The 14,501-nt window shown below is 32.6% G+C and overlaps 1 pseudogene across 1 annotated transcript in view; it reads left to right on the top strand.

Annotated features, from left to right (window-relative positions):
* Positions 1-12,893, top strand: part of LOC114283819 (peroxisomal acyl-coenzyme A oxidase 1-like) — a 45,163-nt pseudogene extending 32,270 nt beyond the window's left edge. The window contains exon 13 of the transcript XR_014344847.1: positions 12,412-12,893. The product of XR_014344847.1 is annotated as a peroxisomal acyl-coenzyme A oxidase 1-like (transcript). The remainder of the gene's footprint in view (positions 1-12,411) is intronic.
* The last annotated feature ends 1,608 nt before the right edge of the window (positions 12,894-14,501 follow it).

Raw genomic sequence — 14,501 nt, 5'->3', positions numbered from 1 at the left:
GAAGAATCTCTGGTAAAATGTTAAATATTTTTGGTGTCTCAATGTTAAATATATTTGGTGTCTCAAATGTTAAATATTTTTGGTGTCATTCAAAATATTGTTGAAGTTATTTCTTTTTTTAAGAAACCACCTTACTTCATCTTTTTAGTTGTTGGTTTGCTATATATAGATATATGTTGCACAGTTTGTATCTCTCTCAAGGGTAGCAATTAGATAAAATAGATGTATTCGCAACAAGACATGTGCGGGTAAACAAGACATGCACATACATCTATTTCATCTAATTGATACCTTTGAGAGAGATACAAACTGTGCAACATATATCTATATATAGCAAACCAACAACTAAAAGGATAAAGTAAGGTGGTTTCTTAAAAAAAGAAATAACTTCAACAATATTCTGAATGACACCAAAAATATTTAACATTTGAAACACCAAAAATATTTAACATTGAGACACCAAAAATATTTAACATTTTACCAGAGATTCTTCTCCCCCTTTGTTATCAACAAAAATAGGTTCTTAGCCTCAGTGAAAGGGAGAAGGAGTGCAAGGCCAATGTGGGGCAGCTTTTTGCCACCCTTGGGCAAACCACAACATGAATTTGCGAATTAGCTCACCCAAATCGTCGTCCCAGCACTGCTGAAAAATTTGCCTAAATTCTTCATTGGAGTCTTTGATCCCATAGACAGCAGTTACCATACTCTCAACACTTTCTTTAGCAGCGGTAATGACTTGTTCTTGCTACAGCTTCATGTGGTCAATGTTTTTCTGCATGACAATCTGCTGAGTGACAAGTTGTAGAACCAAGGCACTCAATTCATCGATCTTTTCTTCCATTGCAGAGGATGAGGAGGCAGGGATAGTGTGAGAAGAGGATGGGATATTAGAGGTAGGGAGTGAAGTGGACCCTAGGTTTAAATTGTTGAGCCTAGTGTTGATTGAAGCAATCCCATCAAAGAAGGGACCCTGAACCAAGGAATCAAGATGGTTGATTTTAAGAGATAGAGAGGAGAGATTAGAAGAAGATGTGAGAGAAGAGAGATCAGGAGAGGAGAAATGACGAGTGGAGGAACTGGGAAGGGAGGAACCAAGGGTAGAGAAACCAAGGGAAGAGAGACTAGGTTTCTTGGTTTTGGTCCAGATTCGGTTGATAAGAGAGTATCCCATATTACACAGAGTTTTAGCCCCATACCGAGAAGGGTCTTGAGGGACTTTTTCTTCCCCCTTGAGGTCAATGTTGAAATGCTCGAAGAGTTTTGTGAAAATCATTTCGAAAGGAAGGGCCTGATTAGTTTGTTTGTGAGCATGAATAATACAGTGAGTTACCAAAAAACCAAAATCAATGAGGTAACCAGTGGCTAGGGCCCAAATGAGAAACGTATGACCCTAAGTGATGGCATCGAAACGGCTAGAACGGGGAGTGATGTTGTGTGTGACAATGTGATGAAGTAGTCTCAGTTCGAGGGAAAGGTCTTTCCCAGAGATGGTGACATGATCATATAACTTGGGATTATTTGTGAGGAACCGAAGACCGATAAGATGAGAGTAATTGGGTAAGTGAAGAGTAGTAACAGTTGGTGTGACCCTTTCTTCGTCATTGGAAGTTTTTAAAATGGAGTTTATGATAATGTGATTTAAAGTAAAGGACACACCCTTGACAAAACAATCGAGGGTATGAGGAGCAGATTGGGTATCATAAGAGATTAGCAAAAAATTCCTTGATCAGTGTGAGGTAAATGACACAGTCAAGTTTTAACAAGGATGACCATTTTTGGTTATCGAACCAAGTTTTTATAGGAATGGAATGCTTGTCAAAGAATGCAAGATCAATGGTTTTGCCAGAAATTACCTTTCATCGGTTAAAATCCTTGTTGAAGAAGGATCGAGCTTCATTGTTCTTAAAACATTGGACAAAGGAAGAGGTAGCAGCAATGGCTGAGGAGGTGGAGGAACGAGGACGCTTTCTTGTTTGAACTGGAGGAGGATCTTGAGACTCCATGACGAGAAGAAGTAGCGGTCTCTAGGAGGAGGGAAAAGGATCGGAATGTGGATCGCCGGAATAGGAAAAGGGGGTTAGGGCTAGGGATTTAATTGTATCGTAAGAGAGATAGGAAGGGTCGAGGAGTATATATATATATTTGAGAGGGTGTCGACCCTCGTAAAGAGAGGGGTCGACCCTTCGAATATGAAAGGATCACGCGGCAAGTCCTTAGGTAATGAACAAGTGTCGACTCTTGGGAACGAGGGGTCGACACTAAAAAGCAGTGCCCTCAAAACATCAGGTGTCGACACATTCGAAGAGATGTGTTGACCCTAAAAAGGCAGTGAACCAAAAACCGAGTGGTGTCGACACTAGAGAAGACGTGTGTCGACCCTTGGTAATGAAAAGCGTAGGGCTGATTCACAGGGTGTCGACCGTATAGAGTAAGGGGTCGACTCTTAGAGGTCCCGAAGAGCAAAAAACTAGTGCAAATCATAACAAATTTCACAAGGAAGTATAATAATACATAGGAACCATCATATAGGAATATTTAACATGCCAAGCTCAGTTCGTATAAGGTAAAATTGGTTCTCATTGGGAGGCTTGGTAAAGATATCGGCTAGTTGTTGGCTTGTAGGCACAAATTTGAGTTCAATGTCACCTTTAAGTACATGATCTCGTAGAAAGTGATGCCTTATTTCAATGTGTATAGTGCGTGAGTGCTGTATGGGATTTTTTGAAAGATTAATGGCACTAGTGTTATCACATTTAATGAAAATGTGATCAAAGTGAATCTAAAATCAAAAAGTAATTGTTTCATCCAAAGTATTTGAGCACAACAACTAGCAGCGGCAATATATTCTGCTTCAGCTGTAGATAAAGCCACTGAATTTTGTTTCTTACAAAACCATGAAGTGAGTGAATTTCCAAGAAATTGACAAGTACCACTAGTGCTTTTTCAGTCAAGTCTACATCCCGCAAAATCGGCGTTTGAGTAACCATAAAGATCGAAAACATTTGTTTTAGGGTACCAAAGACCCAAAAGTAGAGTGCCAACGAGATATCTAAAAATGAATTTTACTGCGGTGATGTGTGATTCTTTTGGAGCTGATTGAAAACGAGCACACATACATACACTAAACATGATATCGGGCCTACTAGCTGTTAGATAGAGTAAAGAACCAATCATACCTCGATATTTCTTTTCGTCTACTGATTTACCTTGCTCATCTTTGTCGATTTTAATCGATGTGCTCATAGGAGTTGCTGTGGGTTTGGATAAATTCATTTCAAATCTTTTGAGGAGATCTTTGATATATTTTGCTTGAGATAGATGAATATCATCTTGGGTTTGTTTTATTTGCAATCCGAGAAAGTATGTCAATTCTCTTATCATACTCATTTCAACTTCGCCCTGCATATCCTTAGCAAATTCGTCGCACAAGGATTCATTAGTAGCTCCGAATATGATGTCATCGACATAAATTTGAACCATGAGCATATCATCATTTTTGATTTTGATGAAAAGAGTGGTATCAAGTTTTCCACGAGAAAAACCTTTTTCAATAAGAAAATTGCTCATGCGTTCATACCAAGCTCTAGGAGCTTGTTTTAAACCATACAAAGCTTTAGAAAGTTTATAAACGTGGTCTGGGTGTTTGTGGTTTTCCAAACCGAGAGGTTGTTCAACATACACTTCCTCCAAAATATAACCATTTAAAAAGGCACTTTTCACATTCATTTGGTAAAGTTTAAAATTTCCAAAACAAGCAAATGCAAGCAACATACGTATGGCTTCAAGGCGTGCAACGGGTGCAAATGTTTCGTCAAAATCAATACCATTTTCTTGGTTATAACCTTGGGCTACAAGTCTAGTTTTGTTTCGAATAACAACACCGGATTCATCCATTTTGTTTCGAAAGATCCATTTAGTTCCAATAACGGAATGTTCTTTAGGGCGAGGTGACAAATTCCAAACTTCATTTCTTTCAAACTAATTTAACTCTTCTTGCATAGCAAAAATCCAGTTTTCATCGAGTTCAGCCTCAGAAAAAGTTTTTGGTTCAAAAAAGCTAAATTACCATAGATATTATTAATAGAAGAGTGAGTTCTTACTCCTTATGTGGTGTCTCCTATAATGAGATCTTTGGGATGTCCATGAGCATGCTTCCATTGTTTGGGTAGATCATGTTCCTTTATGGGATGGGCATATTCTTTTTGAAGATCTTCCATAGAGATTTCAATATTGGGTTTCGAAGAATGAAGTTCATCATTTTCTAATAAATAAATGCCTTTAATTCTTGGTTTTGAATCTGCACCATCATCAACAACAATATTCTTGGAAGCAAATGAGTTAGATTCATCAAAAGTAACATGTATGGATTCTTCAACGAGTAAAGTTTTTTTTATTAAAAACGCGATATGCTTTACTAGAATTTGCATAGCCAAGAAGTACAGCTTCATCAGATTTTGCGTCAAATTTCCCAAGATTCTCTTTATTATTATTGAGTACAAAGCATTTACAACCAAATGCACAAAAGTGGCCAATGTTGGGTTTTCTACCTTTCCATAGTTCATATGGTGTTTTCTTCAATATGGGTCTAATCATGGCACGATTAATAACATAGCGAGCAGTATTGACGGCTTTCGCCCAAAAATATCTTGGCAAATTATTTTCACAAAGCATAGTACGTGCCATTTCCTCAAGAACTCTATTTTTTCTTTCTACCACACCATTTTGTTGAGGAGTTTGAGGAGTAGAAAAATTATGATCAATGCCATGCTCATTATAAAATAAAATAAACTCATCATTATCAAATTTTCTACCATGATCACTTCTAATGGTACAAATAGTAAGACTAACCATATTTTGAATACGTTTACAAAGAGCTGAAAATGCAGAGTACGTATCACTTTTGAGTGCCAAGAAAATCACCCAAGTAAATCTGGTATAATCATCCACACAAACAAGACAATAAGATTTTCCTCCAAGGCTTAAAGTTCTAGATGGCCCAAATAAGTCAATATGAAATATTTAAAGTGGTCTAGATGTGGAAATGATATTTTTGGATTTAAAAGAGACTCGTGTTTGTTTTCCTTGTTGACAAGCATCACAAAGTCTATCCTTTTCAAAAACGATTTTTGGTAATCCAACGACCAAGTCAAGTTTTGAAAGTTTTGAAAGCAAATCCATATGAACATGTCCTAGCCTTCTGTGCCACAACCGTCCAGATTCATTTAAAGCAGATAAGCACTTAACATCATGATTAGGAGATAAATTATGCAAATCAAATATATACACGTTCTCATCCCTATGTCCAACAAAAAGCACTGTGTTATCAGTAGAGTTTTTAATAGTGCAGTAGGATTTATCAAAAGAAACATGATTGCCTTTATCACACATTTGACTAATACTAAGCAAGTTATGCTTCAATCCTTCAACAAGAAATACGTTCTCGATAATGGGTGAGGAAGTTTTACCAATACTACCTTCACCTATGATCTTTCCCTTACTATTGTCTCCAAAGGTTACATGACCTCTTCCTTTGGATTTAAGAGTTGAGAACATTGTTCTATCGCCGGCCATGTACCTTGAGCAAGCATTGTCGAGGTACCACCGGTTGTTGCTGAATTTAGACCTAAAGCACACCTACAAGAATCAGATTTTTGTTGGCTTTTTTGTACCCATTTTTTCTTGGGTCCATGAGAGTTAGACGTTGAAGTGTTTTTGAGAACCCACTTCTTTTTCATTCTATTAAAAGAATTTCTCGTCTCAGGACATAAAGGAGAGATGTGGCCTTTTCATCCACAGTAATGGCATGTGAGATGAGAATGGTTAGATGATGCATATACAAATGATTTTTGGGAAGTTTTAGCTTTCAAAAACAGTTTATAACCGATCCCCATTCTTACAAATGTTTGAGTTTGACTCTTGAGAATTTTGTCTAAGGTATTTCCCCCTTGAGTAAATTTTGAAAGAACATTTTTTTAATCTTCTATGTTTTCATTTAAGACATTTTTCTCATTTTTCAAGATTTCATTTTCTGTTTGTAAATCATCTACCTTTTTACTTAACATGAGAAATTCTTTTTCCTTTGAGAATTCTTTCTCCTTTTCCATTGTCAAGACTTCATTTTCTAAAGTAATGATCTTAGTAGTTAAGGATTTCTTTTCTTGAGATAAACTTGAAACCATTTTCTTTTGATAACTACTTTTCAAACTTAATTTTTTAAATTCAGCATGCAATTCATCAAAAGCAGTTTGTAATTCATCAAAGGTAAAGGAGTCATCATTTACCTCATCTTCAAGTGCCATCAAGCATAGATTTGCGACTTCATTTTTGCAAGCATCCGTCTCTGAGTCGCTGTCATCACTATCTTCTCCCCATGCTGCGATCGTGGCTTTCTTTTTATCCTTCTTGAATTGTTTTTTAGCTCGGGACATTCCGATTTGTAGTGTCATGGCTTATTACATTCATAGCATATCACTTCGGATTTTTTATGACTTTCTCTTTTTTGAAGATCTTTGTTGAAGTCTTTTATGAAAAACTTCCTTACGCCTTGTTTCTTCTTCACAAATCTTTTGAATCTTTTGGTAATGAAAGTCATTTCTTCATCTTCCTCTGAAGCATCTTCTTCTTTCTCTTGAGATTTTGTGGTGGACTTGAAAGCTATCACTTTCTTCTTATTTTTGTCTTCTTCTTCTTTTCCTTCTCGCATAATGATCTCATGGGTTAGGAGAAATCCCATTAGCTCATCAAGGCTCAACGTTGACAAGTCTCTTACTTCTATCACTGCAATAACTTTGTTCTCCCAACTTTTTGGCAATGATTGAAGGACTTTTCTGACAATTTCTGCATTAGTGTAAGTTTTCCCAAGAGATTTAAGACTGTCTATAATATCTGTAAAACAAGTGAGCATTTGGGATATGTTTTCATCTGGTTTCATCTTGAAGAACTCATAGTTGTGAACAAGTAAGCTCATTCTAGATTCTTTAACTTGGGTGGTTCCCTCATGAGTTACAACAAGTTTATCCCAAATTTCTTTTGTAGTGGTACAAGTGCATATTTTGTTAAACTCGGTAGCATCAAGTGCACAATATAACATATTAATAGCTTTGGCATTTAATTAAATGTCTTTATAGTCAGCACTAGTCCACTCACTCTCAAGTTTGGGTACTAGCATACCATTTATGGTTTTTGTGGGTACCTTAGGACCCTCACATATGATTTTCCAAACTTCATACTCGGTAGATTGAATATGCATAATCATGCGAGTTTTCCAATAGTTGAAATTTGTGCAATTGAAGAAAGGTGGTCTGTTTGAGGCTTGACCTTCTGGGAGAGAGGAGCTAGGGTTTGCCATAGATCACTCTAAGATGGTTAAGTCACACTACTTAGAGACATGGCTCTGATACCAATTGTTAACCAGGAAAGCAACCCAAGAGGGGGGTGAATTGGGTTATATAAAAAAAATTGGTCCAAAAATAAAGTTCAAAAGACTTATGAAATTAAATGCAGTAAATAATCAATAGCTTCATAGAAAGTAAAAAGAAAAGGAAAGAAAAACTTAACGCAAGGATTTATAGTGGTTCGGCTCAACGGCCTACGTCCACTCCTCAAGAGTCCTCCTTGAGAATTTCTTTACTATGAATTAATGCACCACCAAACTTTTCCCAACTTGTGGATTTTTACAACTGACTTGCTTCAATCTGTTGAGGATCTCTCAACGAAAAGCCTCACTTTACAAGTGTTTCACTCAGAAACTAATGAACTAGGAAGAGAGGTCCAACTGTCCTCTTTGACAAATACTATCTCTCAAAAGATGGATATGGAGGTGTAAGCTCACAAGTAAGTTTAGGACTTGCTTAGATATGAAATAGGAGAACACAAGTGAAATCACAGAGATTGAAAATGATGCTCGGTATACTTAAGTGTATTTGTAGTGAGTATCTTCTGTCTTTTTCAGATTTGGAAAAGATACAGATTTATAGCCTCCATCCGACTTATCTCTTGAAGTAAAAAACACACCCACGTGGGTCTATTAGCCGTTGGAGCTAGACAAGGAAAAAGTTTCCAGCTGTTGTAAGTGGAGCATGGATGGTACAAGTTCTTATCTAACCATTGGAGATGGAGCTTCCTCAAAGGAAGTGATGCCCATGTTTGGGATTCAAAACTATGGTGGATGGATATAATGTTGTCTCCATGCTTTTTCTTTTTCTAATCTTGGGAGTGCTGTGAGTGGAGAATGTTTCCTCCATTAAGTCAGAGATTATTGTCCCAAAATTCCTTTTGATTAGAATAACATTTGTCTGATGATGATGTCACTGAGACCCTTTTTGAATTGGAAGATGGCGGCTAGGCTTTTTTTTGCAACCCAGACATAAAGGTGTCAACCCCTGCAGATTGGGTATCGACCCTTTGTTCTGTCTTTTCTTTCCTGAGTTGATTTACAGGTGTTCCTGGTGTCAACCCTTATCTCATTTAGTGTCCACCCTTGCGGCTGAAGTGTATACTGCTTTTTGGTGTCGACCCTTGCTGCTGTTGGTGTCGACCTTTGCATCTGAAACACTTAGTTGTTTTTTCAGCTTCTCCCTGGTGTCGACCCTTGCTTTTCTGGTGTCGACCCTTTGTTCTGGAACACTTAGACTCTTGAAGATTATTCTAGTGTCGACCCTTAGACTTGTGTTAGACAAAAATAGAGTTTTGCAACCAAGAGCTAATGCTCATTTTTTTGATATCCCAAAAGTTATTGAAACATAATTTTCTAGAGTCACAAAACATTTAGAATCATGAAGCACATATATTAATTTGAAAACTTCAAATTATCAGAAGAATAGAATATTTATCACTAATCAAAATCAATAGAAATTCATGTTTGAATAACTTTGGGGCTAACAATTGGTATATTTTTGGTGTCTCAATGTTAAATATTTTTGGTGTCTCAAATGTTAAATATTTTTAGTGTCATTCAGAATATGGTTGAAGTTATTTCTTTTTTTAGAAACCACCTTACTTCATTGTTTTAGTTATTGGTTAGCTATATATATATATGTTGCACTATTTATGTCTCTCTCAAGGGTAGCAATTAGATGAAATAGATGTATGTGCATGTCTTGTTTACAAACTTCTTTTGGTAACACTAGTTGGAAAGATAATGTTTGGTGTTGTTTTGGACATTATACAATCTTTGAGCTGTATGAATCTTGATAACATGAAACATGTCGATGAGTAAGTAATGATTTATTGGGTGTCGACCCTTTGATTTGTCTTTTTTTTCTTGAGTTGATTTACAGGTGTTCCTGGTGTCGACCCTTATCTCATTTGGTGTCGACCCTTGCGGCTGAAATGTATACTACTTTTTGGTGTCGACCCTTGCTGTTGTTGGTGTCGAACCTTGCATCTAGAACATTTAGTTATTTTTCCAACTTCTCTCTGGTGTCGACCCTTACTTTTCTGGTGTCGACCCTTTGTTTTGGTACACTTATTACTCTTGAGGATTATTCTAGTGTTGACCCTTGCACTTCTGGTGTCGACTCTTAGACCTGTGTTAGACAAAGATAGAGTTTTGCAACCAAGAGCTAATGCTCATATTTTTGATAGCCCAAAAGTTATTGAAACATAATATTCTAGAGTCGCAAAACATTTAGAATCATGAAGCACATATATTAATTTGAAAACTTCAAATAATTAGAAGAATAGAATATTTGTCACTAATCAAAATCAATAGAAATTCATGTTTGAATAATCTTGGGGCTAACAAATTTTTTTGTATTTTATATTTTTTGTCTATCTTATTGATGTCTTTATATTAATTTATATTTAATTTTTTTATTTAACATGAAATTATTTATTAAAAAATATTTAAATTTTAGATATACGTATATACAATATGTATGAATAATTCAAAATGAAAATTATTTGGTTCTGTTTTTCAGAAAAGAGTTTTCAAAAAATTCTACTTTTTTATTTTCTGTATTTTAATTTTTTTAATAAATTTTTTTAATATTTTAAGCAATTTTTTTTTAATTTTTAGACACACATAACATAAATACACTTAAAAAGTATCAAATACACTAAATACCAAAAAATACAAAAAATACAAAAAAAAAAAAATTGAAAACTCAGCAGTTTTTTTGTATTTTTGTGTATTTATTAATTTTTTAAAATATTTTTTACAAATATTTTACTATTTAGATATATCTAAGTAAGGTGCATCTAAAAAAGTAAAAAAAAAAAAAAAAATTCTGAAAATTTAAAAAATATTCTCTAAAAAAAATGAAAAACAAAAAACTCAATTTTCAAAAAACTGAAACCAAACACCTTGAATAATACTCTACATAATTAATTTTTTGTTTTCTTCTTAATCCAATCATGACATTTATATTTTAATCTTTTAAATAAATTTGGTGTAGTTCTATCTCTACCTATCTTTATCTTCCACAAAAATAAAAATAATTAATTAGAATCACTTAGTTTAACTAATTCTTTTCCTAATTTAACTATTATTTTTAATATCAAAATGAGCGTTTATTTTACTATCTTTTAATTTAATATAGAGCATATCATATAATATCATTATATGATAATTACACGTTTATAGCATAATAAAACTAAAATTATCAAAATAAACAAATAATTTAACTAAATTTATTATATATAAATATTCAAGTAATACTTTATAAAACGATAAGGTTAAAATTATTAAAATAAAATTAATATTATTCTTTTGTAACAGATATCATAATATAAAATATATTACATTAATTAAAATTAATTCCATTATGATTTTATGTCAGATATCATATTTCTAGTAGTGATTTACATATATGTGTAGCGTTCAATTTGATATTATTTGATTAAAATAATGGAACTCAATGAAATTGACAAATGTCAAATGATAAATAGTGTGGAGTATTATTTTAAAGAGTAATGATTCATCGAAAATGATTGTGTATATTTAAGGAATCTATTGATGTTTCTTGAATAATTTTTAAATTTATAGTACTACTGATAATACATCACTACAAAGAATTAAGATTTAAGAGACCAAATTTAGACAGTTATTTTTTATTGACCAAATATTTTTGTTGCTAAAAGTGTCGTCATTATATTTTTAGTAACAAAATTGGACATTAACGATGAATTATTAAATAAATTTTTTAAATTTATAGTACTACTGATAATGCACTACTACAAAAAAATAAGATTTTAGAAACTAAAATTTAGAGACAGTTATTTTTTAGGGACCAAATATTTTTGTTGCTAAAAGTGTTATATTTTTTACAACGAAAACTAGACATTAGTGATGAATTATTATCTTTTTGAAACTAATTTTTTTGTCTCAAAAAATAAATCATTTTGATACTTAATTGTTTTATCCTTAAAAGTGTATTTATTAGTAATATTTTCAAATTTTTGTCGCTAAAAGTCTTATTTTTGACTTTTTAGGACGACCCTTTAGCGACTATTCTCATAACGATAGAAATTGATCCATAAATGTCTTTTGCAACAAAACCAAAAAATTTGGTCTTTTGAACTCTTGTTTGTTGTAGTGCACCCTCATGAGTTGTACCAGAAAAGATATATAAAAATAATTTGGCTGGAATAAAAATTGTGTAGTTATTATGAGTTGTTACATAATTAATCAGAATTCCTTTAAGAATTGAGATTGTTAAGGTTATAGAGATTTTGTCCTGATTCCCTTTGAGGACACTATTTATGTTGAATTTATAATTTTTTATGCATCAATGTGAATAACTCTTGAGCATAAATCCTATCTTTGAGTCAATCTACCTTAAACACATTTTCATGTAATAAAATACTTAAATATAGATTATAATCAAGCACCACTTGAAATATAATTAAAGACCCGATGTACCACTCAAGACATAACAAAAAACATTAGAAATTAGCAAAGACTTTTTTTTTATTATTATTAATAACCAAAATAATGCATCATGAGTTATAACTAAGTCATAATTTGTATATTATAAATTTTTTTGTTGTTTTTATTTTTTTTTTCAGGAAAAAAATATTTTGATACAAATGGAATTCATGATTGGTAATTTGATTAACACAAATGAGGATTTGATTTCAAGTTAAAAATACACTCTGTTTTTTTTTTTAACTTTGAAAGAAATTATTTTTCTGAGCCTATTTTGCATAAGATTACATATAGTGACAAAAATTTTCAGTAGCCATTAGCAAATCTATTTGTATTTAGCTTTCAATTATTAAAATTTTCTATACATAAAATATTAAGACTCAAAATTAAATAATTTTCATTTTAAAAATAAATTCACGTGCATCACACGAATCAGCTACTAATTTTTTTAAAATTTTACACCATATACTTTTATCTTTAGAATATTTTTCTTTCTTTCACTTATAAATTGATTAATTTTATTATTTATTTATTTTATGTAGGAAATGGGGAGATGTGGTACAAAATGTGGTGGCAGAGGAACCAGTTGGAGGACAAGCACCTCTATATGGGCGGGTCATATTCAAGTGGCCCATGATTATACCGTTAGTACTCAATGGTCAGCCCAAGGCTAAGTTCATCGTGGGCCGAAAACATCTCAGGGCCCGAATCTATAAGCCACGTCGTAGATAAACGGTGTCGTTGCTTTGATTTTTTCTTTTCTAATTAATTAACTACTCTGTCAAAAACCTAGCTCTTTATTTATTTAATACTAGTATCGTAGTTTGAAGTTTCCAAAAAATAAAATAAAATAAAATAGACACGCAAATTAAATTATCAATTTTTCATAAAATTAAAACAATTAATAATTTTATTTGTAGCTGTAACAAAATTTTTGTAATTTTTATTTTTCAACACAATTTATTGTAAGTCTTACATATTTACTTACTTAAAAAAGTGACATTTCTATTTTGAAATGTGTAAATTATATTTATTTTGAGTGTGAGTTATATCACATCAAATTTAAATCGAAACAATAAATGTAAGTTTTGAACAATACTTATTTTTGTGTAACAATACTATTGTAAGCAATTTATTATAACCAAAAATGACTTTTGACTCCCCTTGTTTTTAGTTCAATTGTCGCACTTGTACTTGGTTAAGAATTACAACATGGATTTTAATAATACTAATAGTAAGTCCACACAATTTGATCAAAAAAAATACTAAGTCCACACACGTACAACCTGATAAGGTTAGAGCCAACAATGATAAAGACAATCACATACTTTGCAATTATTATTAGCTCCAAAATCAGCTTCATCACTTTAAGGACACATCATGTTAAAGATGTTTTTTACAAAGACCCTACTCAAATGACCAAAAAAATAAAATAAATAAATAAATCTAAAAGAATGATATTTTCCTTCTAATGTTAGTGGTTTAAGTTTTGGTATTTTGGTTGTGTTCTGCTGGTTTTTGTGTGCTTTATTCCTTTTCTTTGGCTGTGTAAGGCCTTCAACCATCTAAAAAAAAAAATTCAGTTTGTTTGGTTTTGGTTTTTTGAAAAGTGAGTTTTTTACTTTTTGTATTTTTTTATTGTTAGTAAATATTTTTAAAATTTTAAGCATTTTTTTTTTACTTTTTTAGATGCACCTTACTTAGATATATTTAAAAAGTAAAATATTTGTGAAAAATATTTCAAAAAATTAATAAATACACAAAAATACAAAAAAAAAAAAATACCGAATTTTCATTTTTTTTTTTTTTTGTATTCTTGATATTTAGTGAATTTTTTAAAGATTTTTTTCACGAAAATTATACTTTTTAAGTGTATTTATGTTAGGTGTGTTTAAAAATTTTAAAAAAATTAATTAAAATATTAAAAAGATTCAGTAAAAAAAAAAATAAGAGAATAAAATTTTCTTTAAAATATTTTTAAAAAATTTAAACCAAGCAAAGTGAATGGCATTTTGGTGCAAAGGTCTATGGACAAGAAACATGGACTTACTGGCGTCTAAAAATGCTAATAAAAAAAAAATTGAAAATTTAATTTTTCTTTTCTTTTTTTTTTCAGCACATAACATAGGGAGAATATTTTATTTTTATTTTTTTTCAAATTGCTGCTTGGGGAGAGTTTGCTAGTGTAGGGTGGTTTTTGGGGAGTCTGGATCTTCGGCCGCACAATCCTGCGGCCGTTCCTACGGCACCCCTAAAACGATGTCGTTTTGGGAAAAATTTCAATTTAAAAAAAAAAAAAAAAAAAAAGTCATAACAAAAACTAGAGGAGGAGAAGAAGGAAGGAAGAAGGGAGAAGAAGGAAGGCAGATCTGAGCAAACCAGAGGGGGAGAAGAAGGAAGAAAAAAGGAGGGAAGGAAGGCTAGCTTTCACCCACGGCCATCGCCGCCCACCTGCTCCTCTCTGTCTCCTTCAACATTGAGGCTCCGATCCGACCCCCCTCCATCTTCTCTCTCTGCAAAAAAGACCCAAAATCATAGTGAATGAGATAATCTGGACAAAATCTAGAAATCTTGCTTTTTTAGAGAGAATCAGAGGAGATGTGGGGTTGTTTGTGTGGTTGAGAGGAAGACA

This window comes from Camellia sinensis, chromosome 11, assembly GCF_055761805.1.
Source record: "Camellia sinensis isolate YWXY chromosome 11, ASM5576180v1, whole genome shotgun sequence".
Lineage (NCBI taxonomy): Eukaryota > Viridiplantae > Streptophyta > Magnoliopsida > Ericales > Theaceae > Camellia > Camellia sinensis.
Note: the sequence above shows the minus strand (reverse complement) of the source record. Positions and strands in the feature narration are given on the sequence as shown.